This window comes from Magallana gigas, chromosome 1 (genome assembly GCF_963853765.1).
Source record: "Magallana gigas chromosome 1, xbMagGiga1.1, whole genome shotgun sequence".
Classification (NCBI taxonomy): Eukaryota; Metazoa; Mollusca; class Bivalvia; order Ostreida; family Ostreidae; genus Magallana; species Magallana gigas.
In genome coordinates this window covers 38,435,294-38,450,487 of record NC_088853.1, presented here as the reverse complement: position 1 = coordinate 38,450,487, position 15,194 = coordinate 38,435,294, and positions in this window count along the sequence as shown.

Here is a 15,194-nt window from a genome sequence, read left to right as displayed (position 1 = left end):
AAAGCATGGTCAAGTCTGTGACTTATAGGGTATTACCCAACAATTCACGGACAAGTCTGTGACTTATAGGGTAATACCCAAGAAAGCATGGACAAGTCTGTGACTTATAGGGTATTACCCAACGAAACACTTTATATGGTAATCCCCATATCTCTGAACTAGTAGCGCCCCCCCCCCCTTTTTAATGTTCCTAATCAAATAAATTCCTATACTAGATTAAAACAAAGTAGGTCACAGGCCTGTTCGTTCTCTGTTGAGTATTACTTCATCTAATCTAGTAACACATGCTTTGTTGGGGTACTGTAATAATAGACTTAAAAAATTACTATTTTATGCTTTGTGAATTATTTTAAAAATTTCATGAATTAAATACAAATAATGATTTTGATAATTTTATTTCAAAAATGCATGGTAATATCTAGAATTATGTACCCAAGAAGATGATGGACATTTATTGATACCCAATTAATCTGCGTAGAAATTTAACCCAATAAATGTATTTTCGTGTGAAACCATGTCTTGTACCCAATAATGATACCCAATAAAGTTTTGGACATTATGTACCCAATATATGTCTAAATGTGTGTCCGTCTGTCTGTCCGTCTGTCTGTCCGTCCGTAACAAATTTTTGTCGCATTTATCTCAGCAACTATTTATCGCAGATGCTTGAAATTTTAACACAGTGTTTGTTATGGCATGCCATATCGTGGGATATATTTTTGTACCAATCGGACGTCAACTTCCTATTAAATGACGACTTTGCTTATTTTTTAACCAAAATTTTCAAACAAATTTTCGTCAAAGAATTCTCAGCAACTGTTTATTGCAGATGCTTGAAATTTTTACACAGTATTTGTATAGGCATACTTTATCGTGGGGTATATTTCTGTACTAATCGGGTGTCAACTTCCTGTTAAATGACGACTTTGTTTATTTTTAGACAAAATTTTCAAACAAATTTTCGTCAAAGATTTCTCAGCAGCTATTTATCGCAGATGCTTGAAATTTTTACACAGTATTTGTTAAGGCATGCCATATCGTGGAATATATTTTTGTACCAATCGGACGTCATCTTCCTGTTAAATGACGACTTTGTTTATTTTAGCCAAAATTTTCAAACATTTTCCTCAAAGATTTCTCAGCAGCTATTTATCGCAGATGCTTGAAATTTTAACACACTATTTGTTTAGACATGCCATATTTTGGGATATATTTCTGTACCAATCGGATGCCAGCTTTCTGTTAAATGTCGACTTTGCTTATTTTGCATATTTACATCAGAGCGGGGGTATCACTAGTGAGCATTGGCTCACAGATATCTTGTTACGTAAATTTATCTTAAAACAACACCGGCAGAAATATGTGAATATTGTTCCTTATTCCTTGGCGTCTCCTTTATGCAGCTAAATTTTGTTTGCGTATTCTCAATTAATATATTTGTATTCAAAGTGTGCTGAAAGTATACTCAAATGTAAATTTTACGGCTGTCTCCTATCATTGCGGTGTTGTAATAAGTATTCGATGAAATATTATATTCGCTTACATTGTTTTTATTGGTTTTGTTTTGATTTATTTTGTTTTGTGTTTTTTATGGTCTAGTTTGTTGTATTTAACTTTTTTCAATATTGTTTTATAGGTTAAAGAACGTAAATACTGTATATTTATAATAAACTCTTTCAGAAACGTTATATCAGGTTAATAAGTGTCTGTTGCATTTTGCAAATATGGTATGCTATCTTAATCAGTATCGTACATTAAGCGGAAGAGGTAATTATATAGTACGACTGTCTACATATATTTCTTAAATTAAACCCGTGATACTATCCACTCAACGTTCTTGAATACTTATTGAGGTCATAATATTTGACATTTTACAAATCATAGCGAAATATATAACCTTCAATCCTAATATGAGATGACCATGAACAGATAAAACTAAAAACAATGTTGTCACGTTGTATCTAGTAGAGTCAAGAGCATACAAGTATATAGTTAATTATTGTGTGCGCTATGCACATTCCACTGAAGATTAATATGCCGATCGACCTGCTCTGTTTATGTATATGATGCTGGTGTTCAATTATTTGAAGCTACAAACCATAAGGCGACACTTTTTGGAACGGAAATCGGTTATCAAACATTACTACGGTAATGATACATTGATAAAGTGTTTCTGAACATGTGATTGGTCTTGCCTAATAGAATACCGCAGTCAAATTTCTTATTAAAGATATCACGAATAAATACTTGATAATGTGGTGATAAGTGAAGAAAAGGTCAATCAACAATTTTACGATTGGCAAAGTTGTTTGATTGTTAACTCAAAAAACCGCAATAAATACTAAATAGGATCCTACACCTCCGATATCTATAAAAGGAGAAAGTTCATTACAAATAGCTATAAGATATTACTGATCTGAGAGGACTTGTTCCTATGAAACTACCCCCTCGCGCTTACGTAAGTCAACGAAAGATATTATTATACGTTGTAGAACAGGGTTATCAAACGTTGTAAAATAAATTAGGTTCATGTTCAGGTATGAAACGAAAAGTTAGGAAAATATCATTAAATTTGAATCATTGATTTTTGTGTTATAAACTGTGTTGCAAGGTTTCTTAAATAAAAATGCCTTCAATTAGTATGTTGTAATTAATAAATTAAGCATCAAAATCTACTTCCTTCAAGTATTCTTAAAAAGACAACTAAGTTTGGATTTCTTGAATTCTAAATGTTTATGCTCTGTGTCATCACAAATACTATTTACATGGTTACACTAAAAGATTGCGTTTATTTCTGCTAATATATTCACATACATTTTGGGTTTTACATCTTAGGTAGATAAATAACATTGGAATGAAATGATAAATGAACACAAAAGGGCTGTATTATATGTAACGACTACCTAAATACATAGAGTATTGTTTACAATATAAGAACAAACAAGTTAATGGGCGATAACGCTACCGTTAATGTGTACATATAATAGAAAAAGATAACAAGTTAAACCTGCAATTAGAAAGCAGGAAGTAAATACTGCTAAAAACAGTACTAGTTGTACCTCTTAAAGAGACGGTATTTAGAATACATAAAGGAAATGAAACGATGAAAAATGAACAACACATCAAATTATCTCTCTCTCTCTATCTGTCTCTCTCTCTCTCTCTGTCTTTCTCTCTCTCTTTCTTTCTCTTTCTCTCTCTCTCTCTCTCTCTCTCTCTCTCTCTCTCTCTCTCTCTCTCTCTCTCTCTCTCTCTCTCTCTCTCTCTCTCTCTCTCTCTCTCTCTCTCTCTCTCTCTCTCTCTCTCCACGTTATCCAGAACATGTGTCTATATTTTGTATAATAGAATTTATAAGACAAGATGAAAGGAAATGGATACACTCTAAAAATTAAAAGGACATTGTAAATAAATTGATCATCCTTTCAGATATTACAAAAATATACATAAATCAACCCATTTCCGTTGATTCTAGATGTTTGTTTGCACTGTTATGAAAATAAATATGTTCCTTTCTTTACACTTTTTTTACTTCCTTGTGTTAGTGTGCTCCTCGTACAAATCAATTTAAATCCTCATTTAAGTCGACGTTAAATATAACTATTTTTAGATGTAAAACAGTACTGTTACAAAATGGTACATGTTTTTATTTTCTTTAATGTCTGTTTATCTTTTTCTAATAAATTTCCATGTATTTGTTTGTTCCTTGTACAGCTTCATATAATTTTTTTGATTTAACAACTAAAATAAATAGGTGTTTCAAATTAGTTGTCTACATTGTATTATTAGGGTAATTACATGTACTTCAGTAAGGCTACATCTTTTTGATTCTAAAAAAAAATCATAATCAGTTTAACTAACGTTATTGATACCAAAAAAAAATAATTTCTAACTGAATCTTAAAATTTTTTCTAATAATATGAAATAAGAATAAAAAGATACAATTTTATGTGAAGGCAAGATAAATCTCGGTACATAAATACATTAAGTTTTAGAAAATAGTTCAAATAGGTTTAACATAAAACAATATTGACGAACGGTTTAACAAAACATTTTTTACCGGATAATTATCTTTGTCCCAAGGTGGAATTCTTGCGACTGCAATATTACAATACAATATTACAGCTCCGTATGATTTAGATAAGATAATAATAACGACCCACTCCTTTTTCCTGAAAGAAAAATTATCGCACATGTATTTCTGTTCTTGTGTCCTAACGATGTCATTGAAATCAAATAACTTTTAACAGTTTGAATGAACATTAAAAACGTAACTGAATCATCCAAAATAATCAGATTTTTGTGTGTGTTTTTTTTAATGTAAGAAGCAATTGAGTTGTGCATTAACTATTTAAACAAATCAATAAATTTTTTTTTGTTGAAAAATAATGTTAATTTTAATTACTATCTAGATAATTACTGATAAGTTTAAATTCGATCATAGCTTTCGGACATCATCTCACACGGTTTAAAATGCAAGACGTGTAATGTGTTGCTCTTGTGCAGGCATTCTTTACTTATTTTCAATAAGTACGAGTAAAGATAATATACGTTTGAAAAGTTTGACGACTCATTCATGTTGCTTTAAGTCGGTCTATTATATAAGAATTTTTAACTTGATGCTGCTTTCTTATGTTTTAGAGTACTGGTTTCATTAAGGGGAACACCACTGATTCAGTTTGACAAGTACCATTCATAAGTAAAATTACATTGAATTTGCAGAAAGTTAAATTATTTTTGACATTCTATATTAATTCATGGGAAATTGGGCACCATTATAAAGATCAGGTCAATATCCTGCTAAGTACAGTTTTTGGAGAGACTGTAGACATTCTAGATATATTCCATGAGTCAAAAATGTACAAACCACCAATAAATCGTATTTATTTACTTATTTTTGTCATGTTTTATAGAAAATGATCGACAGTGCAAAACATGATTATTCTGTGTGTTTGCCTACAATTTATGCCCTGATACGCCGCACCAAACAAAGTTATTTGTATGAGGCATCATTATAAGAATTTATAATTCTGTAGGCACCTTTTATTGCATTTACTCAACCTTGACCTCTATGGCCGTTGTCCAAGTATAATTTGTTGCCAGTTGCAAAATGAATTGGAAATTCTTTTCGTCTGTAGTGTTCATTTCACAGATAACATTTCCAATTATTTGCATTAATCAAGAATAAAAAAAAGTTTTTAGTCGAGAAAAGACTACAAACGCAGTGATGATTTGACATGATATATTTTTTTTAACAAATATTAAAAGAATATTCATCTTATAAAGTCATCAAGCAGGTCAGAATTCCGAACAAGTGATTGACATTGAAGGCGGAAATAACCAATTTTTTTTTATTTTTTTTACACCGAAAGTGGCTGTATCTATGTGCTCTGTAGATTACTTACAAAAGCATGATATAGGTCTACGTATCAAAAGTAGATCGTCATTTGTATTTATTAGAAATTAACCCTTCACATGTATAACAACTCTGATGTGATGATTATAGAAATTTATTAAAAACCTGAAACATAATCTTATAGTGCTCTTAGTCTCACGCAATTCTACACTGAATCCACAATAAAATTATTATGTCGTATCCATGGTGAATAAATTGTTAATGAAAGAAATGCATATACATTTTTTGGGGTTTATTAATCCACCTTGGTTATCTCTTATATCTGAAAACAAATACTATGGGACAACAACGTCTTACTTAAAAGCAACGTATGTGTTCATCTGTTGGTTCGAACTACTTTTACTTTTCTCTGTTCATTCCACTAGCCACAGTAGTCTTTGACGCATAGATGACACAATCAATGCTGACTTTCTTCAATCTTCTCCCGAACCTGAACTATTACAGAATCAAAATGTCGGTTACTGCCTTCAGAACTTTACAATAATCCTGTTTCTTGATTTTCACAAAATGAATTTTATGAACATTTCAACCTAGTGTGTCAAAGGTAACACTTTTTTTCCACGACGTTTTGTTACATATACGTTAGAGCTGAACAATTGGTAACTATGGACATATTTTGCTGTCAACTCTACGTCTAAATGAATAAACAATGTCAGCATAAAACGGAGAAGTTGAACAAATTATAAATTAGTCTGAACAAGTATAGAGAGTGAATAGAATAGGATGTAACTAGTAGAATCAAGAATAGTTGAGGTGCACTTTCTAGTATCTTGTTCACTCTACATAATATTATATTGTAGATCGACTGCAATATTCACACCATCTACGTATTCATTTGTTAATATTACTGTACACATTTTTAACCATACAAATCATAAGGTTTTTTTATAACTTGACTACAATTTTAAAATTTGCAAACATGCATTCCAGGTGTTGAATAAATGATATGTATGTGAACGGTGCTTTGAGGAATGAGCATCACATACAGGTGGACATATCTGAGATATATTGTATGCGATCAACAATTCAAAGTTCTTTACAATTAAAAACAATATTACATGAGATACATATCAATCGCTAAATTTGATCCATTTATGCTTTTCAGATATATAGGTCTGTATTTCTAAGTATTTTAACCCATGTATTCTATATCTTACAGGTATTCGCTATTTTACAAAGAAGCTGCGTAAAAGAAAAATACCATTATATATGTATCCTTGTGTATGCTTATGTTCCAAGAATATTAACAAAATAGTTGTATAGTTAAAAGGAAGATAACTGTAAAATAAATATAACACTAATTATTCCCAATTATCAGCATAAGTGTGAGTCAGTCGGTGCCGATTATTACTTAAATATATCTTAAAAGAACACCGGCAGAAATATGTGAATATTGTTCCTTATTCCTTGGCGTCTCCTTTATGCAGCTAAATTTTGTTCGCGTATTCTCAATTAATACATTTCTATTCAAAGTGTACTGAAAGTATACTCAAATGTAATTTTTACGGCTGTCTCCTATCATTGCGGTGTTGTATTTTGTATTCGATGAAATATTATATTCGCTTACATTGTTTTTATTGGTTTTGTTTTTATTGGTTTTGTTTTGATTTGTGTTTTTTTTTTTTTTTTTTTTTTTTGGGGGGGGGGGGGAGGGGTCTAGTTTGTTATATTTAACTTTTTCCAATAGTGTTGTGTAAGTTAAAGAGTTTAAATACTGTAGATGTATAATAAACAATTTCAAAAACGTTATATTAGGTTAATAAGTGTCTGTTGTATTTTGCAAATAGGTTATGCTATTTTGATCAGAATCGTTAATTAAGCAGAAGAGGTAACTATATAATAAGACTGTCTACATATATTTCTTAAATTAAACCCTTGATAGTATCCACTCAACGTTCTTAAATACGTATTGAAGTCATAATATATGACATCTTACAAATCATAGCGAAATATATAATTTTCAATCATAATATGAGATGACCATGAACAGATAAAACTAAAAACAACCTTGTCATGTTGTATCTAGTAGAGTCAAGAGCATACATGAATACAGTTAATTAGTGTGTGCGCTATGCACACTCCACTGAAGATTAATATGCCGAACGACCTGCTCTGGTTATGTATATGATACTGGTGTTCAATTATTTGAAGCTACTAACCATAAGGCGACACTTTTTGGAACGGAAATTGGTTATCAAACATTACTAAGGTAATGATACATTAAGAAAGTGTTCTGTACATGTGAATGATCTTGCATAATAGAATACCGCAGTCAAATTTCTTATTAAAGATATGACGAATAAATACTTGATAATGTGATGATCAGTTAAGAAAAGGTCAATCAACAATTTTGCGATTGGCGAAATTGTGTATTTGTTAACTAAAAAAAAAACACATACACACTGAATGGAAGGTTATACCTCTGTTGTTTATAAAGGAGAGAGTTCATTACAAACAGCTATAAAATATTACTGATCTGAGAAGACTTGTTTCTACGATACGACCCCTTGCGCTTTCGTAAGTGCCAACGAAATATATCAATATACGTTGTAGAACTTGGTTATCAATCGTTGTAAAATGAATTAAGTTCAGGTTCAGGTATAAAAGGAAAAGTTGGGAAAATATCATTAAATTTGAATAATTGATTCCTGTGTTATTAACTGTTGTGCAAAGTTTCTTAAATAAAAATGTGAAGTCTTCAATTAGTATGTTGTAATCAATAAATTAAGCATCAAGATCTACTTCCTTCAAGTATTTTTAAAACGGCAACTAAGTTTGGATTTCTTGAATTCTAAATGTTTATGCTCTGTGTCATCACAAATACTATTAACATGGTTACACTAAAAGATTGCTTTTATTTCTGCTAACATATTCACATACATTTTAGATTTTACATCTTAGCTAAATAAATACTATTGGAATGGCATGATAAATAAACACAAAAGGGCTGTATTATATGTAACGCTCACATAAATACATAGAGCATTTTAAGAACAAACTTTAACAAAGACACAAGTTAATGGGCGATAACGCTACCGCTAATATGCACATATAATAGGAAACAAGAAAAAGATAACAAGTTGTATTTGCAATTAGAAAGCAGGAAGTAAGTACTGCTAAAAACAGTTGTACCTCTTAAAGGGAAGGTATTTAGAATACATAAAGGAAATTAAACGATAAAAAATGAACAAAACATCTCTCTCTCTCTCTCTCTCTCTCTCTCTCTCTCCACGTTATGCAGAACATTTGTCTATATTTTTTTATAATAGGATTTATAAGACAAGATGACAGGAAATGGATACACTCTAAAAAATTTAAGGACATTATAAATAAATTGATCATCGTTTCAGATATTACAAAAATATACTCAAATCAACCCATTTTCGTTTGTTCTAGATGTTTGTTTGCATTGTTACGAAAATAAATATGTTCCTTTCTTTACACTTTTTTTACTTCCTTGTGTTAGTGTGCTCCTCGTACGAATCAATTTGAATCCTCATTTAAGTCGATGTTAAATATAAATATTTTTAGTGGTACTGTTACAAAATGGTACATGTTTTTATTTTCTTTAATGTCTGTTTATCTTTATCTAATAAATTTCCCTGTATTAGCTTGTTCCTTGTACAGCTTCATATAATTTTTTGATTTAACAACTAAAAAAGTAGGTGTTTCAAATTAGTTGTCTACATTGTATTATTAGGGTTATTACATGTTCTTTAATGAGGCTACACATCTTTGATTCTAAAAAAAAATCATAACCAGTTTTACCAACGTTATTAATACAAAAACAAAATAATTTCTAATTTAATCTTAAAATATTTTCTAATAATATGAAATGAGCATAAAAAGAAACAATTTTTATGTGAAGGCAAGATAAATCTAGGAACATAATAACCTTAAGTTTTAGAATATAATTCAAAAAGGTTTAACATATAAAATTATTTTGACGAACGGTTTAACAGAATTTTTTTTTATAGGATAATTATCGTTGTCCCAAGATGGAATTCTTGCGACCGCAATATTACAATACAATATTACACCTCCGTATGATTTTTTTCATTCAAACTAAACAGCAATATCTCTCAAATTTACAAATTTCTTATTTCAATATTGTGACACAAAAAAGTAATGTACCTGAATCTGACAATATCTGTTAAATGTTAAACAGTGTTAATATTTAAATTTACTGATTTGTTTAAACAGTAAATGCACATCTCAATCGCTTCTTACATGTAAAATAAAAACATTTAACACACTAAAATGTGATTCTTTTCGATGATTCCAATAAATTTTAAATTATCATTCAAACCGTTTAAAGTTATTTGATTTCAATGACAGCGTTAGCACACCAGAACACAAATGCATGTGCGATAATTTGTCTTTCAGGAAAAAAGGAGTGTGTCGTTATTATTATCTTATCTAAACCAGTATGAGGTAAGAAGAAGGAATTGTTTAAAAAAAAAAACCTTGATCCCCACCCCCACCCCCCTCCTATTGCACACGCATACACAGACATAGACCAAAGAGCACACTGCTTGACATACATAAATGTTGAACATTTAACAATGAAAAACAATAGATGTTAACAAACAGCATTAAACTAAACCGTGTCAAAAACCGAGTGTGTGTATACATCTTCTACATAAAGATTTATGATGAAGTACAATTGATGAGCAAAATAAAAGTCAGATAAAAGAAGGAGAACTTACTAGTATTCAGGCAAAAGATGTACCCTATATGGAATATTTTGCACAGAAATGATTCAAATCAACTGATGTTTTTTCCCTTGAATTCTACTTATAAATAGCAAAAAAAGGAGCAAGAACTATGTGTATCTCTGATAAATATTTAATTTGTTTTAAACATAAGAACTTCCTAATTTGAAATCTGGGGAGGAAGTATCAAGGTGAGTGTGTATCATGCATGCAATATTTTGCAAAAATAAAACAAAAATACAATGATGTCACCACATTAAGTAAAATCCAATCGTATAAGTTTCTACAAACTTATATCAACCGTTTTTAAATGAAAAAAAAGACCTAGCAAAAGCGTTAACATTAACTTTCTGAAGTCTTCTTTCAAAATGAGCGCTCTACCGTGCACTTACGTAAATGATTAAAGGACGGAATTGTATAAAAGCATTTTTATTCCTCGATTGTTTGATCCAATTAATTTCTAAATTAAAAAAAAAAAAATTAAAATTTAGCATAACATAAAGACTTAATTGAGTAAATCTTAAATACAAAATAAATTCCTCCGTTGCGATTACACCATCGTACCGTAAATAACCATTAGAGTCTTGTCTTAGCATTAAAACCTGCCCAGGGGGCATGATATCGATTATTTAGGATGAGTAACTATTCTTCATCATATGTACTTGATTAATCGGAATAATACATAGTATCATTTAGAGCCCCACTCAAACACTAGAACCCCTGACCAGGGAGCTATAGACTTCACGGTTTTGGAAGAGGCACTCTTGCTTATCAAAACCATGTACTTATAGATCAGTTGGTTAATACTCACGAGCAGAGAAGAGATGTATGATTTTAAAAAAAATAATAATGTATTTTCACTATATAATAATTAGAGTTTAACCCTAACACAAGAACCCCTGACTAAAAAATCACAATTTTGGAAGAGGCAATCTTCCTGGTCATTTTTTTGTACTTAGATCGTGAGCTTAATGCCAAAAAGCAGAGGATATTTAATGATATTTTCAATATATAATCAGTAGATCCCGCAGTATCGCCGGAACCCAAGAGGACATTAATTTCACAATTTGGTAGGAAGCTCAGTGCTTTTTACAAGCATGCCAGCAGGTTCACAGCTTGATGTCCAGGATAAAGGACGCTTTTAATTTAACTTTAATTTTGTTGATTATAGTCCCACTCCTCGGGCCCCATAGGTGGGAGGGAGCAGGGTCATGCATTTTTCAACGTTGTTTTTCTTTCCTTCACCCACATATGATATATGCTAAATTTGGTTGATATGGGTTCCGGAGTTTCAGAGCGGAAGCTGGAATGCTTAAAAGTTTACGAACGACGAAGGACGAGCGACGACGGACAAAAACAGATTGCAGTAGAAAATGTAAAATTTAAAAAAAACAAATTCATTATAAGCTTTTTTTGCGAAATTTGATTTAAGGCTATCTTTACACACATTTAAACAATATATAATAATATTGTGTAACTTAAGGTCAATATCTAGTAAATGAAATGTACCTACGGCTTTATGAAATGCAAGATATGAATAGTTTTAATGATGCTTCATAACAATATCTTTGTTCCATAGGGTGTATCGGGTGAATTTCTGGTAAGGCAAGCACAATGAAAACGTTTGTTTTAAACATCCATTTTCTATTGAAAATGAAGGATGAAATTAACTGTAGGGATTCTAGATATATCTTATTAGCTAAATGTGAACAAACACCGAACTTTGTTTTTATTTTTTTCACATTGCATTGAAAATGACAGTTTGAAACATGATCTTATTTCACCATAAATAAATATCTAATAACATATTGTAGTTAAGGCAGAAAACAGAACAACAGGGCCAAAGTTAACTGAAATGTGTATCATTTTATTGTTGCACTTATGTTGTCAACGTTATTTCCATTATGCTGGGTAGCCAAGTAGTGTGCATTGGATTTTTTTTTTTATCTTTTTCCGGTAAAATACAATAATATATTCTTCTCAATACGTTTAACGAAAAATAAATACTAACAAGGATTTTTTGTCATTCTATTTTTTATTACTTTATCACAAAGTATCCTGAATCAAACGTCTGGACAGCCTGTTGCTCCTAAATTGCTGATTTTAAGTTGCTTATTCGACGTCACCCATGCCATCGTTATGGCATGACATCACAGATGGTGTTACTCCGCCACCAACGGACTTTGACGTCCGTATCAACACGATACGATCGAACTTGAGTACAAACCATCGGACTTCCGCGTGACCATTGAACTTTGGAGTCTTACATATATAGAGAACTAGAGGATATCCAACATAAGCGCAAATATTAACAAATAAATATTGACATGAATGCCTAATACTTTTTGACATAATCTTTTTTTCTATTTCATGGGGTTTTTTTGTTGAACAAAATGTTAATTTTAATTACTTTCCAAATAATTAACTATACGTTAAAATTCGATTCTAGCTTTCGGACATCATTTCACTCGGTTTAAAATGCAGAACGTGTAAGGTGTTGCTCTTGTGCAGGCATGTTTTAGTTATTTCCAAAAAGTACGAGTAAAGATAATATACGTATGAGAAGTTTGACGACTAATTCATATTGCTTTAAGTTGGTCTATTATATTATAATTTTTGAACTTGATGCTGCTTCCTTATGTTATGGAGTATTGGTTTCATTAAGGGGAACGCCACTGATTCAGTTTAACAAGTACCATTCATAAATAAAATTACATTGAATTTGCAGAAAGTGAAACCATTTTTGACATTCTATAATAATTCATGGGAAAAGTAATTCCGATACCTAAATTTACACAATGTAATTTGACACCATTATAAAGATCACGTCAATAGCCTGTTTAATACATTTTTTGGACAACCTGTAGGCATTCTAGATATATTTCACGAGGAGTAAAAAATGTACAAACCGCCAATACAATTTACTTAGCAATTTTTTCTCATGTTTCATAGAAAATGATCGACAGTGCAAAACATGATTTTTCAGTATGTTTGCCTACAATTAAAGCCCCGATACACCACACCAAACAAAGTTATTTGTATGAGGCATCATTATAAGAATTTATATCTTGAATTTCATAACTCTGTAGGCACCTTTTATTGTATTTACTCGATCTTGACCTCTATGGCCGTTGTCCAGGTATAATTTGTTGACAGTCGCAAAATGAATTGGATTTTTTTTTTCTGTATTTTTCATTTCACGGAGGACATTTTCAAATTATTTGCATTAATCAAGAATAAGAAAAGAAGTTTTTAGTCGAAAAAGACTACAAACGCAGTGATTAATTGACGTTATATATTATTTTTTTTAACAATTATTAAAAGAATATTCATCTTATCAAGTCATGAAGCAGGTCAGAATTCTGAACAAGTGGTTGACATTGGAGGCGGAGATAACAAATGGTTTTTTTGTTTTTGTTTTTTTTTACACAGAAAGTGGCTGTATCTATGTGCTCTGTAGATTACTTACAAAAGCATGATATAGGCCTACGTATCAACAAAAATCTTCATTTGTATTTATTAGAAATTAACCCTTCACATGTATAACAACTCTGATTTGATGATTATAGAAATTTATTAAAAAACTGAAATATAATCTTATAGTGCTCTTAGTCTCACGCAATTCTACACTGAATCCACAATAAAATTATTATGTCAAAATGTGGGTTACTGCCTTCAGAACTTTACAATAATCCTGTTTCTTGATTTTCACAAAATGAATTTGATGAACATTCCAACCTAGTGTGTCAAAGGTAACACTTTTTTTCCACGACGTTTTGTTACATATACGTTAGAGCTGAACAAGTGGTAACTATGGACATATTTTGCTGTCAACTCTACGTCTAAATGAATAAACAATGTAAGCATAAAACGGAGAAGTTGAACAAATTATAATCTGGTTTGAACAGGTATAGAGAATGAATAAAATAGGCGGTAATTGGTAAAATCAAGAATAGTTAAGGTGCACTGCTAGTATCTTGTTCACTCTACATAATTATTATACAATGTATCGTAGATCGACTGCAATATTCACACCATCTACTTTTTCATTTGTAAATATTAATGTACACATTTTTAACCATACAAATCATAAGGTAGCTCTGTGTTTGTTTTATTTATTTATTTAAAAGTGTTAAATTAACATTCCCAAGAGATCATACATCACCTTATTTATATTCATATAACCAATTTCATAAAATATAGCTGCTACACTTGAAAAATTATCAATATGAAAGATCAGTGAACATATTATTGATTCTTATTGGCAAAATTAGAAAGGAAACAAATTGAACATGTACTAATACGAGTGGAGCTCAAATAATGTTTCTTCTCTTTAAAATTTGGAATATGTTTAGTAATTTGTAAGTTACGTTTACATGTAAATAAGAAAAACAATTTCAGCATGTTCACTGTTTTACAAAAAACAACGTCTGATATTCATGTATAACCTGTTTTCTCCTATGTGCACTTTTGATTCAACACGTTTTTTTTACAACTTAAAGAATTACGCAATGTTCAGAAATTATGACTCAACAACACAATAACTTCAGGAATTAATTACATTAAATACATTAATTATACATGTACACATCCTCGTACAGGTTGAAATGCTTAGCCTCTCTTTTATTAAATCCTTAACTCCTACATCCAGACATGAATACTTATCAGCTGTAATACCTCGGTTATCTTTTCAAGTATAACGTGCATTTCTAATGGATGTAAGGTTTCACTGATCTTGGGTGACTTGTTCTTATCTACCAAGTTATGTATACTTGAGTACATTGAATTGGATCAAACATTAGGTACATTGCCTATATATGTTATCTTCTGAACTCGTTTAATATGATAAAGAAAACCTTGATGGACGTGGACAATTTTGAAAAAAAAAATCGATAGACATTCAGAGGTCACTAGCTCAAACTAGGTTATTGATCTTATTTGAGATTGAAAAATGACACTTCAATAGAAGCGCTATAATGAACACTAGTTATTTGTTTGTTTCGTTGTTTTGCACCCCTTAGTAAACGTAATCTTTAAGGAAAACATTACTGTAATTTTGGATACTA